This window comes from Oreochromis aureus, linkage group 3 (assembly GCF_013358895.1).
Source record: "Oreochromis aureus strain Israel breed Guangdong linkage group 3, ZZ_aureus, whole genome shotgun sequence".
Lineage (NCBI taxonomy): Eukaryota > Metazoa > Chordata > Actinopteri > Cichliformes > Cichlidae > Oreochromis > Oreochromis aureus.
The window spans coordinates 95633133-95655243 of record NC_052944.1 but is presented as its reverse complement, the minus strand read 5'-3'; the positions used below and the strand labels follow the sequence as shown (position 1 = coordinate 95655243).

The 22111-nt window shown below is 40.7% G+C and overlaps 1 long non-coding RNA gene across 1 annotated transcript; it reads left to right on the top strand.

The window, feature by feature from the left end:
- The first annotated feature begins 1820 nt into the window (after positions 1-1820).
- On the top strand, positions 1821-13477 carry LOC120438491. The gene is made up of 5 exons (XR_005611941.1): positions 1821-1877; positions 5573-5746; positions 6036-6209; positions 6471-6644; positions 13430-13477. It is a non-coding gene; the product is annotated as an uncharacterized LOC120438491 (long non-coding RNA).
- Positions 13478-22111: the final 8634 nt, after the last annotated feature.

Genomic DNA, 22111 nt, shown 5'->3' with positions numbered 1-22111 from the left:
AATTCTACATAGTCATTTTTTAACAGGATTGAAATTTTCATGTGATTGTTGATGTTGTATTTTTATCATTGTTATTCAGAACTTCAAGCTGCCATTTGTCATCGTAAACTTAAATCTGCACTGAAGAAGAAGTTTGAGTGTGTGTTTGAGGGCATCGCTAAAGCAGGAAACCCAACCCTTCTGAATCAGATCTACACAGAGCTCTACATCACAGAGGGAGGGACTGCAGAGGTCAATGATGAACATGAGGTCAGACAGATTGAAACAGCATCCAGGAAACCAGACAGACCAGAAACAACCATCAGACAAGAAGACATTTTTAAAGCTTTACCTGGAAGAGATGAACCAATCAGAACTGTGCTGACAAAGGGAGTGGCTGGCATTGGGAAAACAGTCTTAACACAGAAATACACCCTGGACTGGGCTGAAGACAAAGCCAACCTGGACATCCAGTTCATATTTCCATTCACTTTCAGAGAGCTGAATGTGCTGAAAGAGGAAAAGTTCAGCTTGGTGGAACTTGTTCATCACTTCTTTACTGAAACCAAAGAAGCAGGAATCTGCAGCTTTGAAGACTTCCAGGTTGTGTTCATCTTTGATGGTCTGGATGAGTGTCGACTTCCTCTGGACTTCCATAAAACTAAAATCCTAACTGACCCTAGAAAGTCCACCTCAGTGGATGTGCTGCTGATAAACCTCATCAGGGGGAAACTGCTTCCCTCTGCTCGCCTCTGGATAACCACACGACCTGCAGCAGCCAATCAGATCCCTCCTGACTGTGTTGGCATGGTGACAGAGGTCAGAGGGTTCACTGACCCACAGAAGGAGGAGTACTTCAGGAAGAGATTCAGAGATGAGGAGCAGGCCAGCAGGATCATCTCCCACATCAAGAAAGCTCGAAGCCTCCACATCATGTGCCACATCCCAGTCTTCTGCTGGATCACTGCTACAGTTCTGGAGGATGTGCTGGAAACCAGAGAGGGAGGACTGCTGCCCAAGACCCTGACTGAGATGTACATCCACTTCCTGGTGGTTCAGGCCAAAGTGAAGAAGGTCAAGTATGATGGAGGAGCTGAGACAGATCCACACTGGAGTCCAGAGAGCAGGAAGATGATGGAGTCTCTGGGAAAACTGGCTTTTGATCAGCTGCAGAAAGGAAACCTGATCTTCTATGAATCAGACCTGACAGAGTGTGGCATCGATATCAGAGCAGCCTTAGTGTACTCAGGAGTGTTCACACAGATCTTTAGAGAGGAGAGAGGACTGTACCAGGACAAGGTGTTCTGCTTCATCCATCTGAGTGTTCAGGAGTTTCTGGCTGCTCTTCATGTCCATCTGAACTTCATCAACTCTGGACTCAATATGCTAGAAGAAAAAAGAACTTCCATATTCTCAAAATTATTTAACAAAGCAAAACTACAATCTCTCCACCAGAGTGCTGTGAACAAGGCCTTAGAGAGTCCAAATGGACACCTAGACTTGTTCCTCCGCTTCCTCCTGGGTCTTTCACTGCAGACCAATCAGACTCTCCTACGAGGTCTGCTGACACAGACAGGAAGCAGCTCACAGACCAATCAGGAAACAGTCCAGAACATCAAGAAGAAGCTCAGTGAGAATCTGTCTGCAGAGAAAAGCATCAATCTGTTCCACTGTCTGAATGAACTGAATGATCATTCTCTAGTGGAGGAGATCCAACAGTCCCTGAGATCAGGAAGTCTCTCCACAGATAAACTGTCTCCTGCTCAGTGGTCAGCTCTGGTCTTCATCTTACTGTCATCAGAAAAAGATCTGGATGTGTTTGACCTGAAGGAATACTCTGCTTCAGAGGAGGCTCTTCTGAGGCTGCTGCCAGTGGTCAAAGCCTCCAACAAAGCTCTGTAAGTGTGCTCATTTCAGCCATGACAGATTTATTTCCTGTGACATTGCAATATGATTTCATTAAATCTTATACAAATGAACCTAGAAGGTTTTAGACCGCAATACTGAAACTTGGATTAATGTGACAAAATGTGGAAAAGTTCAACGGGGCCGAATACTTTTGCAAGCCATTGTAGTAGTGAATCAAAACAAAATTTCCTGCTCAATCCTCAACCCGATGGTAGGCAGCTCTGATCTAGAGTTGGATGTCTCAAGACCGGTCTTGGTCTCGAGACCACTTTTACATGGTCTTGGTCTTGTCTTGGTCTCGACGGACTTTTGTCGTCATCTTGTCTTGGTCTTAACGGACTTTGGTCTCGGTCTTGTCTTGGTCTCGCTGTCTCGGTCTTGCTTTCTCAAGTCGACATAGTGGTCGGGAGATTTGGAGTCAACCATCGGCGGAACGGGGGGCTGGCTTACTGGGCTTAAGCCCAGGTCATTTTGTCAGAAGCCCGGGGTCTTTTGGAGTGTAATTTGTTTCATAGTTAGATGCCTGACTGACAACTGTATAAAACAAAAACAACACACAATATTCGAAGCACATAGCGATAATTGTGGGAATTTAGGACTGTGCATAAATTCCCCCTAATTTTGGTACGATCCGAGCTCAGCTACCAGGCAACTGAGCACAGCACTTACGCATGTGAATGAGGGGAGAGAAGCTGCTGCCTGCGAGTTTGCTGCAGACAGAGGAAAGCTTAAGTTTGACCAGGTACTGAAGCAAATCGGTGCATCACAAAAGATTGATATCAAACCGATCACTCGACCCATATTACGTTACTTGTTCTTCGAGTGAATCAACAAATGGCGAAATGAAAAGCCGAATAACAATGCTGGTTTTTTTTAGAGAGTCTTAGCTTACATGTGTGTTTATTTCATATTTTCAGTTGTTACCCTCCACAGCTAAACAAAGCACTCTTAATCGGTTTCAGTTATGTACTGATGTACACAATAATGGACACAAGGGGCTTCTTTCAAAGAAAAAACTCAGGTAGATGTTATTTTATATATTATGCTTTGTATGTTGTTCAGTATATTTCTATGCAAAACAAGAGGAATTTCAATACACAGCAGTATATTCACAGTTGAAACCAGATATTTACATACACTTTAGGGAGAAAACATAAAAACATTTTTTTTTTACTGTTAAACATCAATTTAGAGTGAACCTGTTTTGTTTTAGATAAATAGATATTTAAATATCTTTTGAATGAGTTAAATGTCAGAATAACAAGAGAAAGGTGTCTTTTTTTTATCACTTTCAGCAAATTTAGGAGTACATATACATTAAGTTTATTGTTAATTAATAAGAAAACTCCAGACGATTCCATTCTGAGCTTAAGAAGCTCTACTCTTCTAGTAGAGTCCATGGTAAAGACACCTTTTTAGATACCATTTGTTACTTTTCAAATTCTATATTTATTAAGTTATGCAGGCTTGTTTGCACAACAAGGCTAAATAGTTATATAAACTTTTCTGAATCTAAATAATGTACTTTGGTAGAATTAAAAAATAAGTGTAGTGCAGGTATATGATGATTTTTAGTGCTACTATCATCTAGTTTTGAATCTGGTTCTGTTTTGGTTAAGTCCTAAGTAGTCCTGATTTTGAACTGTTGTAGTCCTGTTTTAATTCTGGATCAGTTCTGGGTCTGGTTGAATTTGGGTTTAGTCCCTGTGTCTTGATACAGCCCCGACTTTGTTCTGCCTTGCTGCTTAATTAAAAACTAGTTTAAGGTGTCCTGCATATGTGAGATATATATTTTTCCTATATGAAGTCATTCTTTTTGAACAAAACTCAAAACAGAGCCTATTAATCTTTCAGTCATTTCTACCCTCACTTAATTTCCTTTCACTGCTCAGATCTCACACAGTGGCTCAGCTATGCTCCAATCCCTCCATATTGTGGCCAATCACATGCGAGGATATAGGATAATATCATTGTGTGAAAAACAGAGAGCATGAGAGACGCGACAGTCAAGTGGAGCGTGCGCCTGTCCTCTCAGTAAGTGACTGAAATAGTAGACAGCGGTGAGCAGGGCTGTGCGAAAGTAAAAACACATAAATATGCCTGACACCCGTAAACGAAGCAGCATCTGGCTACAGTTTCAAGACTTTTTTGTGTCGGTCTTGGTCTTGGTCCCGTCTCGACTTGGTCTCGTCTCGACTTGGTCTTCGTCTTGGTCTTGTCTCGGTCTCGATACCCTCTGGTCTTGGTCTGGTCTTGGTCTCGGTTTAGGCGGTCTTGACTACAAGTCTACTCTGATCACATCCAGAAGACTTTGGACTTTGTTGAGATTTCGTTGACTCGGTGGACCAACACATCAAATTCACCAGGAAGCATATGAAAAGGGGCAGGTTAGCCTTCTTAGACTGTGAGATTTCTATCAGTAATGGGGACATTTAAAAGCTGATGTGTACCGTAAACCTGCGCATATGGATCAGTATTTACGGTTTGACTCTCATCATCCACTGGAGCAAAAACTTGGAGTTATCAGGACGCTACAACATAGAGTGAAAACCATCCCCACAGATGCAGCAGCCAGGGAAGCAGAAGAACATCACATCAAGAAGGCACTGAGTAAGTGTGGTTATCCTAGCTGGACTTTTGTCAAACTGGGAAGCCGCCAAAAGAAAGCTCCAGCCGACCCAGGAGAGAAGGACAACCACTGCCTAAGTGAAAAGCCTTAGTGATCCCTTATGTCTCATGAGTATCAGAACAGTTGAGGCACATTTTCTCTGAACACCGTGTCTCTGTGACTTTGAACCCCAAAACATGCTGTGCTAAAATTGGTCCATCCCAAGGATCGGGTCCTCCGACACAAACAGAGTAGTGTACACTGTTAAGTGCCAGGAGGATTGCCATGCCATTATACATTGGGGAAACCAAACAACCTCTAGCTAAGTGGATGGCACAGCACAGAAGAGCTAACTCGTCAGGTCAGGGCTCTGCAGTCTATTTGCACCTACAGGTCAGTGGACACTCTTTCAATGATGAGGATGTACACATCCTGGACAGGGAGGAATGATCGTTTGAGTGGGAAGTCAAAGAGGCTATTTACATGAAAAGGAAAAGACCATCTCTTAATCGAGGAGGGGGCCTAACGGAGGATGTCACTTTAAGAGAGAAGAACTTGACCTCCGGAAGTCTGAATGACAAAATGATATGGTGTTGACAGGGTTGCTACATTAAGAACAGATGGGTTATCGAAAAGAATTCACGTCCAGTCTTATATCTGTCATTCCCTCATTTATTGAACAAGAAGCCGGGTTACACAACCATAATGTTACAACCTCATGGAAATGCAAATGTACTCTTTATAAAGTTAGCTAAACGTGTAGTCAGCTAAAACTGAAGTCGCTTGGATGAGTGATGAAATGTTTCTCCCACTGAAAAGGCTGTGTCCAGATGAACAGTATCAACTTTTTGGTATAAGGTACTGATGCCATCACCAGTGTGTGAATGAATGTGTGACTGGGTGGATGACTGGATGTGTAAAGTGCTTTGGGGTCCTTAGGGACTAGTAAAGCGCTACACAAATACTGACCATTTACCATAAGGCACCATGGTATTTATAAAACTGTGAGTTATGTTGTTCTTGTAACAATTCAACATTCTTTTATCTGATCTAAATTATTATTTTTCATTATTAAAGATTAAGTTCCTGTAAACTGTCACAGAGAAGCTGTGAAGCTCTGTCCTCACTTCTCAGCTCACAGTCCTCTATTCTGAGAGACCTAGACCTGAGTAACAACAACCTGCAGGATGCAGGCGTGAAGATTCTGTTTGCTGAAGTGAAGAGTCCACACTGGAAACTGGAAACTCTCAGGTCAGATCAAGTAATAAACTGTTTTTCATAACCAATAAGAATCCTACCTGTTAAATCAATTTTATCAAAGTTTATCAATGTGTGTTTGTATTTTGTTATTTTTAGTCTGAAAGACATTTTTGACAGTAAAGTATTTGCATGGATTTTTCACGTTTGGTGTGTAAATGCTTTAAGATAATATGGATTCCCAGATGCCAGTCCAGAAAAAGATAAATATTACTAATATTCTCCCACTCATCATGAATACACTTCAACATCAGTGTTATTTTTATTGTTCATTATTTTTCAGACTAAGTGGCTGTAACCTCTCAGAGAGAAGCTGTGAAGCTGTGTCCTCAGCTCTGAGCTCTCAGTACTCCAGTCTGAGAGTGTTGGACCTGAGTAACAACAACATTCAGGATGCAGGCGTGAAGATTCTGTCTGTTGGAGTAAAGAGTCCTTACTGTAAACTCGAAACTCTCAGGTCAGATTAAGTGATATTATGTTTTCCAACAATTAATAAAAATGAACAAGAAAAATGGTAACTATTTAAGTAAACTTCATTCGTATGTGTTTGTATTTTTTGTATTTCAGTCCAGGTCACAGTATACTGTCATAGTTTTGAATTAACATAAGGCAATAAGGTTTCCATCCAATCCTGAAACAAGATTCAATGGTGCTGAGTCTAGTAGCCAAGAATATACTTTAACATCAGTGTTTTTTATCTTGTTTATTATTTTTTCAGACTAAGTGTTTGTAACCTGTCAGAAAGATGCTGTGAAGCTCTGTCCTCAGTTCTCAGCTCTCAGTCCTCAAGCCTGAGAGAGCTGGATCTGAATAACAATGACCTGGAGGATTCAGGAGTGAAGCTTCTGTCTGCTGGAGTTGAAAGTCCACACTGTACATTGGGAATTCTACGGTCAGGATTCATTCTTTTCAAAAGTTGACCAATTAAAAACTGAATTATCTCAATGGATAAAACGTATCTTCAGACTTTGACTCATACTAATGTTAATCTAAAACCAAAAAACAGAGCCATGATGTTTAAATTTTAGCCCAAAGTGAGAAACTAAAAAAGTAACTTATTTCTAACACCTATTTTTGTTCAAAGCTAACTGAACCTTGTGCTATATTAATATAGTAATATAATCTCAGTAGATGGGAATACAAATTTTAGTCTAAATTTTAATTCTAATTGTTAGGTCTGCACTCGCAGGGCTCGCTGGTTCAGATACTTATCACCATGAACAAAGCAAACACTCAGAGATCAACCGGTTTTAACTTGGGCGCAAGGAAGCCTGGTCAGAATCAGGCCCTTGGAGCTGAAAGCTCCTCACCTAATGCCAGACAACTTCAAAAACCAGCATCCCTCACAGCCTTTATTCAGTGCAGTTACACAAGCACCCCTCCCCGATTGTAAAACAAATGATGTGTAAGGCACTGTGTGTGTATGTGCACATGCGAGCATGTGAGTGAGTGTGTGTGTGTGTATGTGTCTCTGTATACGTGACTTCCTGGCTACAATTGTTTTAACAGCATCCCTTATTATAAAAGGGTCATCTGACCTCACCCGTATATGGCTCAACTCCTTTAACGGTCCACCATATGCAAGCCTAGGTGAGCCCATAATGAACAGGAAGTAAACATTACTTACCAAATAGGGAAACCAGAACCTTTAGATGGAATGTACCTGCAGTTAAACACTTATAGGTATAGCATCCCACCTAAATGTAGGGGAGGAAGACAAAAAAAATCCAAACATGCAGTTCAAGACAAGGCTTACAATTTTAAGCACAACAATGACAACTTTTAACCAAATCAATTTAACACTAATTGTACTCAGCTTGAATCAGAAGAAAAAGATGGAAAATAAAAGACATTTCTATTTTCTGTTGCTACATTATAGAGGGTGACTTTGCCTCTAAACAGGAAAATGTGCACAGTCAGGGGTTAAAGTGGATTCAACAGGCTAAGATTGGTTGTAGTGGCTCAGTGTGAGGAAAAGAATCATAGGTCACAATAATTTGTATTGAGAGCTCCAGTAGATTTTCATAGTGTGCAGGCTGTGATCAGCTGACCTGCTGCTTTCTGTGGATGTAGACCCCATTCCTACAAAACTGCTCAAATTCTTCAGTGTTAAATATGATCAACCTATCTCTGATAATCAGCTATGTACCACAGGCCTTCAAGCTGGCTGTAGTTAAACCTTTACTAAAAAGCTATCCCTAGACCCGTCTTCGCTAATTATAGGCCAATCTCCAACCTTCCTTTCATATCAAAAATCCTTGATAGAGTAGTTGTCAAACAGCTAACAGATCATCTGCAGAGGAATGGCTTATTTGAAGAGTTTCTGTCAGGTTTCAGAGCTCATCACAGCACAGAAACGGCTTTAGTGAAGGTTACAAATGATCTTCATATGGCCTCTGACAGAGCAATTAGAACATGTTGTAGGTATTACAGGTACTGCGCTGCAGTGGTTTGTATCATATCTATCTAATAGACTCCAATTTGTACATGTAAATGGAGAGTCCTCTTCACACACTGAGGTCAGTTATGGAGGTCCACAGGGCTCAGTGCTAGGACCAATTCTATTTACATTATACATGCTTCCCTTAGGCAGCATCATTAGAAGACATAGCATACATTTTAACTGCTATGCAGATAACACCCAACTCTATCTATCCATGAAGCCAGATAACACACACCAATTAGTTAAACTGCAGGAATGTCTTAAAGACATAAAGAGCTGGATGGCCGCTAACTTTCTGCTTCTTAATTCAGATAAAACTGAGGTTATTGTACTCGGCCCTGAAAATCTTAGAAATATGGTATCTAAGCAGATTCTTACTCTGGATGGCATTACCTTGGCCTCCAGTAACCCTGTGAGGAACGTTGGAGTCATTTTTGACCAGGATATGTCCTTCAGCGCACATATTAAACAAATATGTAAGACTGCTTTCTTCCATTTGGGCAAAATCTCTAAAGTTTGAATTGTCCTGTCTCATAGTGACGCTGAAAAACTAGTTCATGCATTTATTACTTCAAGGCTGGACTACTGTAATTCATTATTATCAGGATGTCCTAAAAACTCGCTGAAAAGCCTTCAGCTGATCCAAAATGCTGCAGCAAGGGTACTGACAGGGACTAGAAAGAGAGAGCATATTTCTCCTGTTTTGGCTTCCCTTCATTGGCTTTCTGTTAAATCCAGAATCGAATTCAAAATCCTGCTCCTCACATACAAGGTCTTAAATAATCAGGCCCCATCTTATCTTAATGGCCTTGTAGTGCCATATCACCCTATTACAGCACTTTGCTCTCGCTCTGCAGGCCTACTTGCTGTCCCTAGAGTATTTAAAAGTAGAATGGGAGGGAGAGCCTTCAGTTTTCAGGCCCCTCTTCTGTGGAACCAGCTTCCAGTTTGGATTCGGGAGACAGACACTATCTCTACTTTCAAGATTATGCTTAAAACGTTCCTATTTACTAAAGCATATAGTTAGGGCTGGATCAGGTGACCCTGAATCCTCCCTTAGTTATGCTGCAATAGGTGTAGGCTGCCGAGGGATTCCCATGATGCATTGAGTTTTTCCTTTCCAGTCACCTTTCTCACTCACTATGTCTTAATAGACCTCTCTGCATTGAATCATATCTGTTGTCTGTGAAGGTTCTCAGTCATCCAGGTCATTGTTAATACAATGAAGGCTTCTACAGACAAAAACATGGCTGTGCCATGGGCTCCCCCGTGTCACCTATTGTAGCCAACCTTTACATGGAGGAAGTGGAAAGGAACGCTCTTGACTCTTTCAAAGGAAGAGTACCCAGCCACTGGTACAGATATGTAGACGACACCTGGGTCAAAATCAAGACACAAGAAGTGGAATCCTTCTCTGCGCACATTAACGCTGTGGATAAAAACATCAAGTTCACCAGGGAAGACACAAAGGATAACTGTTTGCCTTTCCTGGACAGCGCCAGCACATTGAAGAGAATGGCAACCTCAGCATCGAGGTTTACCGGAAGCCCACACACACGGACCAGTACCTCCTCTTTGACTCCCACCACCCTCTGGAACACAAACTTGGAGTAATTAGGACCCTACACCACCGGGCAGAACATGTTCCCTCTAAGCCTGAAGGGAAAAAGAAGGAACACACACATGTAAAGGAAGCACTCAAAACATGCGGTTATCCTAATTGGGCGTTTATAAAGTCAGCAAAGAGTCGCAAAAAAGAAGATCAGACATCAGCAAGGGAGGATAAGAAGGACAGACGCAACAACATTGTCATCCCCTATGTAGCCGGTGTATCAGAGAAACTCATGAGAGTTTTCTCCAAGCACGACATCCCGGTGCATTTCAGACCCAGCAACACGCTCAGACAAAAACTGGTTCACCTGAAAGACAAAACTCCTAAACACAAACTTAACAACGTGGTGTATGCAGTACAGTGCAGCGAGGAATGCCCAGACCTCTACATTGGCGAGACCAAACAGCCACTTCACAAGCGTATGGCACAACATAGAAGAGCCACCTCCACAGGACAAGACTCAGCAGTCCATCTGCATCTTAAGGATAAAGGTCACTCTTTCGAGGATGCCAATGTTCACATTTTGGACAGAGAGGACAGATGGTTTGAAAGAGGAGTGAAAGAAGCCATCTATGTCCACTGTGAGCGACCATCTTTGAACAGAGGCGGGGGTTTACGACACCAACTGTCTGCCATCTATAATCCAGCTTTGAGTTCCCTCCCCAGACGCCTTAACGCCTACTCACATCCTGGGCCATCTGACCTCAGGAATTCACATGACAAGGTGGGGCCAGGTTTCACAATGAGCTCACATGAAACCCTGGCTGATTGGGACCCACACCCAATTTCACACCTTGGCTCAGGCGATTAGAGGATCATCAGGGGGTCCTTTGTCCCTCTTTGGGGGGAAACTCCCACTAGGTTTAAATCTGGGACTCCCCACCATTGGACCTTAGAACTGAAGAAGCTTCTCGGATGAGAGGTGAAACGTCTTCAAGCAACTTAAAGAAGTCCAGACGCTTTTCTTTGCAAGCTCTTTTGACTAATCATATCTGTTATTAATCTCTTTCTCTCTTCCACAGCATGTCTTTCATCCTGTTTTCCTTCTCTCACCCCAACCGGTCGCAGCAGATGACCGCCCTTCCCTGAGCCTGGTTCTGCCGGAGGTTTCTTCCTGTTAAAAGGAAGTTTTTCCTTCCCACTGTCGCCAAAGTGCTTGCTCATAGGGGGTCATATGATTGTTGGGTTTTTCTCTGTATCTATTATTATAGGATATACTGTAACATATAAAGCGCCTTGAGGCGACTTTTGTTGTGATTTGGTGCTATATAAATAAAATTGAATTGAATTGAGTTGTACTGAATTCAACCAGATGTGAGCAGATGGTTGATGAGTTGTCCTGGCTGATTTCCATCATGTACACTGACAGTACACTGTTTATGCTGTCTATTTTCTAGATGGTATAAAGTTGGTATGAATGTGGAATTCAGTAAATGAATCTCAGCATCATCAGCTAAAACTCATATGAATCTCTGCTACACTTGATGTAAGCTAACTGTAACCATGAAACCACAGCCACTGTGCACCAGTCACACACTATTCTTTACTTTAAATCCATCATAATACAGCAAACTAACCTGTTTATCCTGCACTAACCTGCAGAGGATTTTCATGCAGCCTGTCTTATTTTGTGTTGTAAACTACTGCTGGTATGCACAAAGGGTCCTAGCGTAGTTGTATCTTTTATTAATAACCCTGCTATGACTACAGCAAGCTCTTCAACACTGTCTAGCTTCCTGCAAGACATATCCCATAATGCACTGGGGTGAGGTCACGAAAACCATAAAGGACCAATCTGACTCCAACACTGACTTATAGAAATGAGCTGTGTTAAACATGTTAAACATACTGCAGAATGCAGAATATTACACAACCTTTAAATATTGCACTTAGTCTAGATTAGTTTGTTTTGCAACATTTTTTACAATATGTACTCAATATGTCTAGCCTCAAATCGGTTTGATGTGTAAAGGCTCGCAGTGACGTGAAATAAAATAAAAGCAACTAGCCTGTTCTAAAAATGTAAGGAGTATAGATATTTGTTTGAAATGTACGGAGTAAAAGTAAATGCCGAAGTAGATGTCTGAAATGTCTACTGAAGTATAGTAAGAAAGTGTTTGTACTTCATTACTTCAGGAGCAGCTAACATTTGGAAATGGCAGCTTAAATACTGGAAACACTGATAAGCTAATGCTGCTGAGATCATGCTGTTTATAGGTCATCTTAAAATTAATATTTCATCCTCTTTTCATCCTTGTCCTGTTGTTATTGGCTGTGTCAGAGGAGCTGTTGAGTTACCATGGTTACATGAGCTAAGAAAGCAGAGCCATTGTATGGAGAGTTGTGTCAACAGAGGATCGTGAAGTGCTGATTGGAATATGTGAAAATCTGGTGACGTGATGACGTACCTGAACCCTGCTTCCAGGCCCAAACTACTCTGCATTTATTAAAGCTTTTGTCTTTTTAACATGTTATGAGGCTTTATATCTTGTTCTATTTAATCTGAACAAAATAATGCCCCTAAAATAGGCAGTGACCACTGTCGGCCTCTCCCGGTTTTTATTACCACTAATAATCTGCAGTACACTTTAGCTCACTTTTAAACCGTACGATGTAACTACAGCTCAGCCCATGCAGCAGTATATTAGATTTTAAACTTAATTGTTACACCTGGTAGAGCAGCCACATTGATCATTTTATTAAAGATGAAAGAATTTAGACAGTTTGTAACTCTCAGTGATCCTGCAGTGTTCGTTTGAATGTGGAACTTGAAGCTGAGTTTGGGCCTGGAAACGGCTGATTATTTTTAACATTGTATGCTAACCAACAGCAGTCACAGTTTATTATTTATTGTTGTATTTTGATTGAATAGAATAAGTAAAAGGATTTTCTACTTCCCAGTTTGTCTTCATTGAGTTGTCAGTAATGTGACAATAACTCAGACTGGAAGTAATCTTAATGACAAATGAATTTTCAGACTTTCAGAGGACAGAAGGTGACTGAGAGGTGAATCTCAGTGACGCCAGCTGACAGCAGAACGATTCAGTGCACTAACATGAGGATCAGAGTGTTTGCTGAGGAAATAAACTGGTCCCTTAATAGTTTCAAAATGTAATACACAAATATATGGCGCACTGTTTATGTGACAGTGGCAAAATGTCTCTATGTGCAAGTGAAGAAATCTGTTGTTAAATCAGAACATGAACAGGTCATGTCTGTCGCGTCCTGTAACAACTGAAAATAAAATAAAATAAATAATAACAACAAAGGTGGATCAAATGGACCAATACAGCAATGCCATGATGATCCATTTGGCAAAATAAATCCATTGGGTATCCTTGTTGGTCTTCAGACAACAATTCTGACGGCTAAAGAACCAAATGGGACAGGCAAAAAAAGAAAAAAGAAAAAAGAACATGAACAGGTTTCAGGTGGCATTAAAATGCTGCACCCACTTAGAAGTCAGGGTTCATGTACAGTAACCACACTATTACACACTATTTGTGAAAATGTTGGACTGTTCCTTTACCAGTGTCTGACAGTATGTGTATGAAAGCCATGTAATGTCCATGTGTGCATGCTGAAAGAGACTGTGCTGCTCTGACCCCCCTCCTCTTTTCAGGGTGGAGCCTGCTGGAGTCCGATGGTTGAGACCAGGTCTGAGGAAGTGTAAGTGTGTTTTTAATGTGATTCATTCAACCATCCTCAAACTGTCACATGATTGAAGTGCTCTATAAACTATACACTATAAGCTATATACTAAACACCCCGGTCTAGGGGAAACTGGAGCAAAACACAAAAAACAAAAAAAAGGAAAGATAACCCCCCCCCGCTCCCAAGGAAAGACCAAAACAGAGCCACTCATGCTCTGATATTCTTGAGACATTCTAACAATTCATTGTGTTTTAGGGGTAGATAAATCTGACAGTCATCTGCATAGAAACGAAACGAGACATTACTTTTTAAAAAAAAAATAATATAGCCAAGGGGAAGTAAAGAAATGGTAAAAAGAAGGGGCCAAAGGATGGATCCTTGTGGTACACCACATTGGAGGAAGACGGAGGATGAACAAAATTTACCAAGTAAGACAGAAAAACTTCTGTCAGACAGATATGACTTGAACCACTTCGAGGCAGTGCCTTTAATTCCAACATGATGTTCCAGGCGAGAAATTAAAATGTTGTAATCTACTGTGTGAAAAGCTGCTATAAGATCCAAAAGCACAAGTAAGACAGAGTCCCCAGAGTCAGTGGTTAATAAAATATTAAAAACTCTCAAAAGTGCAGACTCTGTGCTGTAAAAGTGCTTTAAAACCCAATTGAAATACCTCAAAAATGTTTTGAGTGTTTAAAAAAGCCTGCAGCTGTGAATATATTACTTTTTTCCAAAATTTTAGAAACAAAAGGAAGCTTTGAAATAGGTTTGAAATTACACAATGAAGAGGCATCCAGGCCAGGGCTTTTCAGCAATGGCTGAGGCACTGCCTGTTTAAAAGTTACAGGTACATCGCCTAAAGTCAGGCTGCTGTTTAAAAGCCTTTGAATATAAGGTCCAATAGTGCCCCAAACTTCTTTAAAAAAGCGAGGGGGAAGGACATCACTGGAAGAGCCAGACTTGATTTGAGTAACAATTTTCCCAGATAAGACAGAGACACAGGTTCAAAGTGGCTAAAAACTGCCAAAGGCATAATGATAACAGGAGGTAAGCTAGTCCTGTCACAGTCTGGCGAGGCCAGACTGTATGTATTGTGAAGAGTGGACCCAAAATGCAGACACGAAGGAACTTGGACCAAAGCTTGAGTATTAACAAAAAGTGAGCCATTTAATATGGCTGATAAAAAAGGTACAAACAAAGGGCAAGACAAACTGAAGTAAAACTAACATTAACCTAAACTGGGAGAACTAAACAAACAAGAAAAACCTAGACATGAAACTTGGAAACATGGCGTGGACAACAGACGACCTGACAAGGAATGAACAGAAACACACAGACTAAATACACTCAAGGGTGATTAGGGGAAGTGGAAACACATGGGGAAACAGCTGACACTGATCTGACATAAAGAGACAAAGGAAGCAAAGCTGACTACACTGACATAGGACATAGACCTTCAAAATAAAACAGGAAACATGAGACGCAGACAAGACAATATAACCTTGACAACATAAGACACGCAGCGTGAAACACATAAAGGGCAAAAGGAGACTAAAACACAGGGGTAGAAGACACAAGGGGAATCTAAATGAGCTTAGATAACCTAATGAAGTTAAAAATAAACCATAAACATCAAAATAATCTAAAACTTAAAACGCTGGGTCAACAGACCCAGGAATGTGACAAGTCCAGGGTATAACTGGCTGTTTTTGGCTACTTTTGATTTTAACTTTGTATTTCACCTTTAAAAACTGTTTATCTTGCTTTGTTTGGTATCATTCTTTTCAGCATGAACTCACATGTCTGAATCTACAGTTGTGTTTCCATTTTGATATACTATATTAACACAACTAATCTAAAATGAGACAAAAAATATAAAATCTGCGTACAAAAAAATTAGATTTCTTACTGTAACAACCACAAACACATTAAAAAATAATTTTCATAACTTGAAATGAAAATAGAAATTGTACATTTTAAAAATCTACGCACAAGTATTGCAAGAGTTACATGTAGCTATTTACCTAAAAATGCAGCCTAGGTGTTTTTTTTAAATAAACATTTCAATATACTTACAGAACAATAAGGTGTTCTGAATCAAATAAGAAGTCACACGAAATTATTTCTGCCACTCCAAAAAATCATTTCTGTCCATTATAAGACAGAGGAGCCCATCACAAGCCTGATATCTGCACGCCTGACTGCCGAGATGTATCACTCCATTTTCCACCTGGAGACAGCTTTTGCATTGCAGTCTGCCTTTGGTGGCTTTTTGGCAAAACTGTGACATTCAGCAGTCACCTCATTGTTCTGACACACAAAACAAAACTATCCACTACACAAAACACTAACTACACCCTCCAAATACGCTAAATGTCACAAATCTCTCAAAACTCGCTCTCTCTCTGTCTTTCGTTCTCCCACCACCGTCACTGCTAAAACTTCCCAATCTTTCTAAACAACCAAATGCCATGTTGCCATAAACACTTTTACTGGTTAACACGGTACATTCTTCCACCAATAGGAAAGGGGCGTTTTTTGTTTTGTTTCCTTTTTTTGGTCATAAGCAAAGAGTGCTTGCTAGTGCTGTCCTTAGACAGTAAACGTGACAGTATTAAAAAAAAAAACACGGAGTATATTTTTTTTTATCATGACTCTGGTTGTACATGGCCTATCAACACAATTTAAACACTGGTATATAGCATCTTGTTTCTGTGTTATCTCATCTGTAGCACTCGTGATTGTTCTTCCCCCCCAGCTCCCCGCAAGCTGAAGACAACTTCAACTGTCTTTTGCTGAAAAAAGTAGCGAATCTGCACCGCATTTTCTTCTTAGTAATGGTAACACCATTGTAACGATAGAACAGTTTTCTGATATTTACGCCAGCTATCTTTTAAGGTATCATAGGAGTGTTGTCACTCAGCCACCTTCCAAATTCCATTTATGCCGCCTGACCTTCAGGGGACCACCAGTATCTGGAATGTTTTGACAAGTGGAGATAAATTCAGCATTAAGCTCCTCAGTGTCAGCAGAAGGTGAGAGCTCTGAATCAACATTAAAGGCAATAGAAAACTGAGTGGCACCTGATGGTTTAAATATATGATAAGTCAAAGCGGAACCAGCGATATGAAAAGGAAAAGAAGTTTCAACCAAAACAGGCATATCATCAGAAAGGACAGCTTCATAAATTTTAGGGTTAAAAACAGGTAAACCATGTGACAAAACCAGATCCAGAGAGTGTCCATGTTTATGTGTGGGACCAGACTGCAAAACATTAAAAGCATCAAGTAGGTTTACAAGTCTTTTGACAGTGGTTCGTAAACTATGCTAAGCCCCCGTTTGCTTTACAAAAAAATCTTCACACTGTAACTTTAAGGTATAAAGAGGTAACATCTACAAAATTTCAGGAATAGTTAGTCAGTATAAGAAGTGTTTGTGAAATAAAAATTAATAATGTGGGATACTGTTTGTCAATGATATGGACAGTGCAGTCCGTTGTTTCCGAAGCAAGGGAAAAAATTCTGTCTGGGATACCTACCTTGGCACTAGGACTGGGTATCGTCACAGATTTTTATAATCGATTGGATTCTGATTCGATTCGATTCAATTTTAATGTATTAGATTAGAAATATTATAATTCTGATAATTTATCAGTACTGACTGTTGTGAGACTTCATCAGAGGTGTGAGCAACACAGCAGATGCCTTTGTGTCAAAGTAACTGAGGATAAAACACAGAAAAACATAAAGGGGATTTTCCTGGTCTGGCTCTTTATACCAGATAACTGCCCTAAAAATATTCTGCAGCAGATTAAAAACTGAAGAAAACCATGAATTAACATATGAACATTACCTGATGGTGCTGAAGGGAAGCAGAGCAACGTCACAGAGGTTTCATTAGTGACACAGCTAAGCGTTTTTGCAATTGGGTATAATTTTCAAAAGTTTATATTTCTTCGATTCTGAACAGCAGAAATGAGTCGAATGTCATTTTTGAACAAAAAAAAAAAAAAAACTGCAGCGACAGCACTGTACACAACGGTGGACTGGTGTGTAATAAGCAAGTCAATAATGCAAAAAACAGAGATGTTTAGATAATAACAATAATAATAATAATAATACATTTTATTCGAGGGTGCCTTTCTAAAACCCAAAGTCACCTTACAGAGAGAGAAAAAATAAATAAATAAAACAGTTAGGGTCATAGGGTCCATTCGGGCAAAACTGTAGGATGCTCTCAGACTCTGGGGTCCACAGTTTAACTGGTTTGATGATAGGGTTTGATTGTTTCAGTTTCTGCCTGTAACCTGGGTACATGAACAGAGAGATGTGGTCAGACTGTCCAAAGTTGGGATGTGGTGCAGCCCTATATGCACCATGTATGTTGCTGTAAACATGATCCAGGGTATTCTTGTCACAGGTAGGAATGGTCACATGTTGGTGGTATTTTAGGAGTACAGTCGGTACGTTGCAGCTATTAAAGTCACTGGCGACGATAAAAACAGCGTCTAAATGAGTTGTCTCTAATGCGCTGACTATGCCATGGAGTTTGCCGAGCGCTGCCATGGAGTCAGCTCGCGGCTGGATGTAAACAATGGCCAAAAACACAGCTGGAGGGCACAGACCCTGCAATGGCTCTGCGCCTCCTAGCACTACATTTACTAACCCTGCACAAATTTATGTAAATCTCCTGTACCTAAAACCTCCTAGAATTACTGACTTTTTTTATTTTCTGGCGCAAGCCCCAAGGTGTTATTCACCCCTGCTGAGATTTTCACAGGTCGTCAGCTCGATTCTCCTCCTGCTTTTGTTGTGCAAACCACCCATTGCACATTTGCATTTGTTCACTCAGAGTAGCTCAGATCCAAGGCAGGAGAAAAACCTGTGTTACAACCCTCAAAAATGCCTGCCGTATCTATACAAAATATCCCACACATTGACTGACCTGCAAATATGAAAGACACACATTCACAATATATGGAAACACAAGTCTGTTTAATTTATAAAAAATTGTGTGAAAACAGAATGAAAAGTTGCTACTACAATGACATCAGTGATCTCTCCAGCTTTGCATGTTCTCTCCTCTGCCTGTTCATATAAAAATAGCTAAAATTATAAAAGCGTGGGTAGAGGAGGACGTGGGTAGAGGAGGACATTGGAATGCCCAGTGCAGTAGCAAATCGCTCGTGCTTCACTGCTCAAGCTCGACCCACTGAGTCTGCTAATGTTTGTCATTGCCATAGTACATATTATATTTATATAAACCCATTTAGAGTGAGGTAAATGTAAATTTATCATTCTCTATTTATTTATTTACTCCCCATCAGGGAGTGTGCGGTCCATCAAGCCCGCAAAACACAGCAGGACTGGAATATGTCTGTGAAGGTTCTCAGTCATCCAGGTCATCGTAGTCAAACGAGTTTGCAAAGAAAAGCATCTGGACTTCTTTGAGTTGCTTGACTGGAATTCATGATTCATTTCAATTCTGTTTGTAAAAGCAATCATGTGTCCCGTTGGTGCCATTGTGGATTGCTGGTCAGAAAGATTTCTGGTGCCAGTAATCAAAGAGACAATGCCCCAAGATGGATTCATTTCAATTACGCAACACCTTCGAATTGATGAGAAGGACACATGGGCAGAATGGGTGAAAACAGACAAATTTGCAGCGATCTCCGACATCTGGACATGCTTCATCGAGAACTGTGCTGAGAGTTTCACTCCAGGAGAACACGGCCATAGATGAATAACTGCTTCCTACCAAGGTTTGGTGTCTATTCACACAGTATATCGCAACCAATCCAGACAAATTTGGGATCAAGTTCTGGATGGCCACGGATTTGGAGACCAAATATGTCTCTAATGCATCTCCTTACTTGGGAAAGGACCCCCTTGGGATGAGAGGCTGGCAGAGAACGTGGTCATGAAACTGATGGAGCCGTTTTTGAATGCTGGGAGAAATGTTACAATGGACAATTTCTTGATTTCACTGTCACTGTTGCACAGACTACTGCAGCACAAACAATGTTACTGGGCATGGTGAATAAAGTCCAGCAAGAACTTCCTCAACTTGCAAAAGACACTGCACAGCGAGAGGTCCGCTTCAGTGCTTAGAAGTGGCAGTGTCTCGTGCCAGGCCGTGACAGGTGCAAGACAGTTGCAACAGGAATCGCAGCAGGTTTACCTGTGTCAGAAATTCGCCTGTGCCAAATGATGGGATGATGGATACTGGGTCTGCAAACACTGTAAAGTTTGAAACACTTTAAAATAAAACAGACTTGTGTATCAATATATTTTGAATGTGTGTCTTTTGTATAGAGATTGACAGACCACGTGACTTTCGCGCATTGCATGCCGGGTACTCGTGGCAAAACAATCAAAGCAATGCATCAAACGCAAGCATTTGCAGCACCGCAAAACGTTCATTCTCCGGTTCCAATACCTTCTTGCTTTTTCTTTGCCCCCCAAAAAAGTTATGTACAAAACGAAGGAGAACAATGCCGGACCGTACAAAGACAGACTTGATGAAAAGTCAAAGAAAAGGTACGAGGAAAAAAATCAAAGGAGTGAAAGGGTCAGACCCTTACGAGCACACAGAGTGGACAAAAGACGTTAGCGTGCTGCCCAACTTTCACCACGCTCAGATTTATAATTATACGGTTCTTGGAGTGAGTGCGTACACTCATGAAGTTTTTAGTAACTTCAGGTCACTGCAACAAGCCCAGGTACAGTTTACCGACGGATGCACCGTGAAATGCACCGTGTAGAACGAAAGACTGTCGTACATATCGTAAGTTTACCAGTCTCACAAATCGTCTTCATAAATACACATTCGTTAACCGTTTATTAATATAACCTTTGAGCTCAACGGTAATTAATTAGTAGTGGAAATAATTTCTGGTACGCATTACAGAAATGTAGCAGTGACAATAATATTGTATGCTGTAATCGCACTGGGCAATTAGTGATACAAAACAACTGTTTTATCCTGTGAATAAAAGTATATGTTTTTGTCAATGTACCATGGTAATAACAGAAGCGAAACGCAATATTGTGTCAGGACAATTCACTATTTATGCACATTAAACAAAGAAGCATAGCGCTACAATTTCTGTTCAGCGCCAGACTTGCTTGTAACCTATATCACCAATTATGTTAAGAAAAATGACGTATTAACTACTACAAAACACTGACCTTTGTGGGAATGCTTGGAGCAGACTAACATGTGAGCTGGAGTGTTCTGAGACGTTATATTTGGTCTTTGAATGGCTGCAATCCAGGCCATCCGTCGGCTCTTTGTTACTTCGGAAACATGGCTTGAACAATTTCTCTTCAACGACCTAATCCGATAACAACCGATCTCTTTGCCCGTCGGCTTCCCGTGGCTGTCATGCGACCGGCTATTGCAGTTAATAATACAACAGCTTCTTGCCATTTTTTGTGTTTCTTTTTATCGCTGTGTGACTGCTTTCAATTGAAAGCCTGCGTGCGCTAGTACCTCTTGCCATGAATTCCCAGAATCCTTTGCGGTTTTACCCCTGAATGACGTCACATTTTCAATCTCTATAGATATCACAGGCATTTCTGAAGGTTGTAACACAGACGGTTGGCCTGCCTTGGATCTGAGCTACTCAGAGTAAACAAATGCAAATGTTGCACACACACACACACACACACACACACACACACACACACACACAAATGCTGCAAATCTGTCTTTATTAGTCCCACAAGTGGAAAATCTGCATTGTCATTGCAGAAGAGTGGACAGTGCAAGACAAAAGGAGCAAAAATAAAAACTGTACCAAGAGTACAGTATAAAAAGTGCACTATACAAACAATCTGGACACATAAATATGGACATGTATGTATGAATATACTGTATGTATATTATGTACAGAGTGGATATATAATTTTATGTACAACACTGTGTATATATCATTATGGACAGGGACGGAATGTAGGGATTGACAAGAAGTAATATTGTATATCAGAAATATTGCACATAGAAACTACCGTGGTGTATTGTAGGCTGCGGGTACTTGTTGTAGAGTCTTGAAATGATTGGAAGGAAAGACCTTCTCAATCTCTCCTGGTTGGGGGTTGGTGGCGGGTGTGTTTGCACAATAAAAGCAGGAGAACAATGGAGCTGAAGGCCTGTGAAAATCTCAGCAGGGTGCTTGGAGGTGTTAGGTTCAGGGAATTTACGCAAATTTGCGCAGGGTTAGTAAATCTAGTAGTAGGGACTTGCACCAGAGAAAAAAAAGGGTCAGTAATTCTAGTGCTAGGGGGGACGCAACCCCCCCCCCACACACACACACACACACCCAAACACACACACACACTACACAGACACACACACTTTGGGAACCACTGGTTTAGTATGACAACACACATGAATATTTATATCACCAAGAATTAAATCCATGTCATACCTTGGCATTATTTCAGGTAAGAACTCAGAGAAGTCATTAACCCTTTAAGACCTACCATAGAACCAAGTCCGCCAGAGCTTTCTTTATATTTTTACATGTTGTAGTGCCATTTTTGGGAGCATTTCAAGCTAATATACATCAATACAACCATTATAGCCCAAATTTTAATAATATGTATGCATTAAGTGCATAGTAATTACATAAATTGCAAAAAAGTGC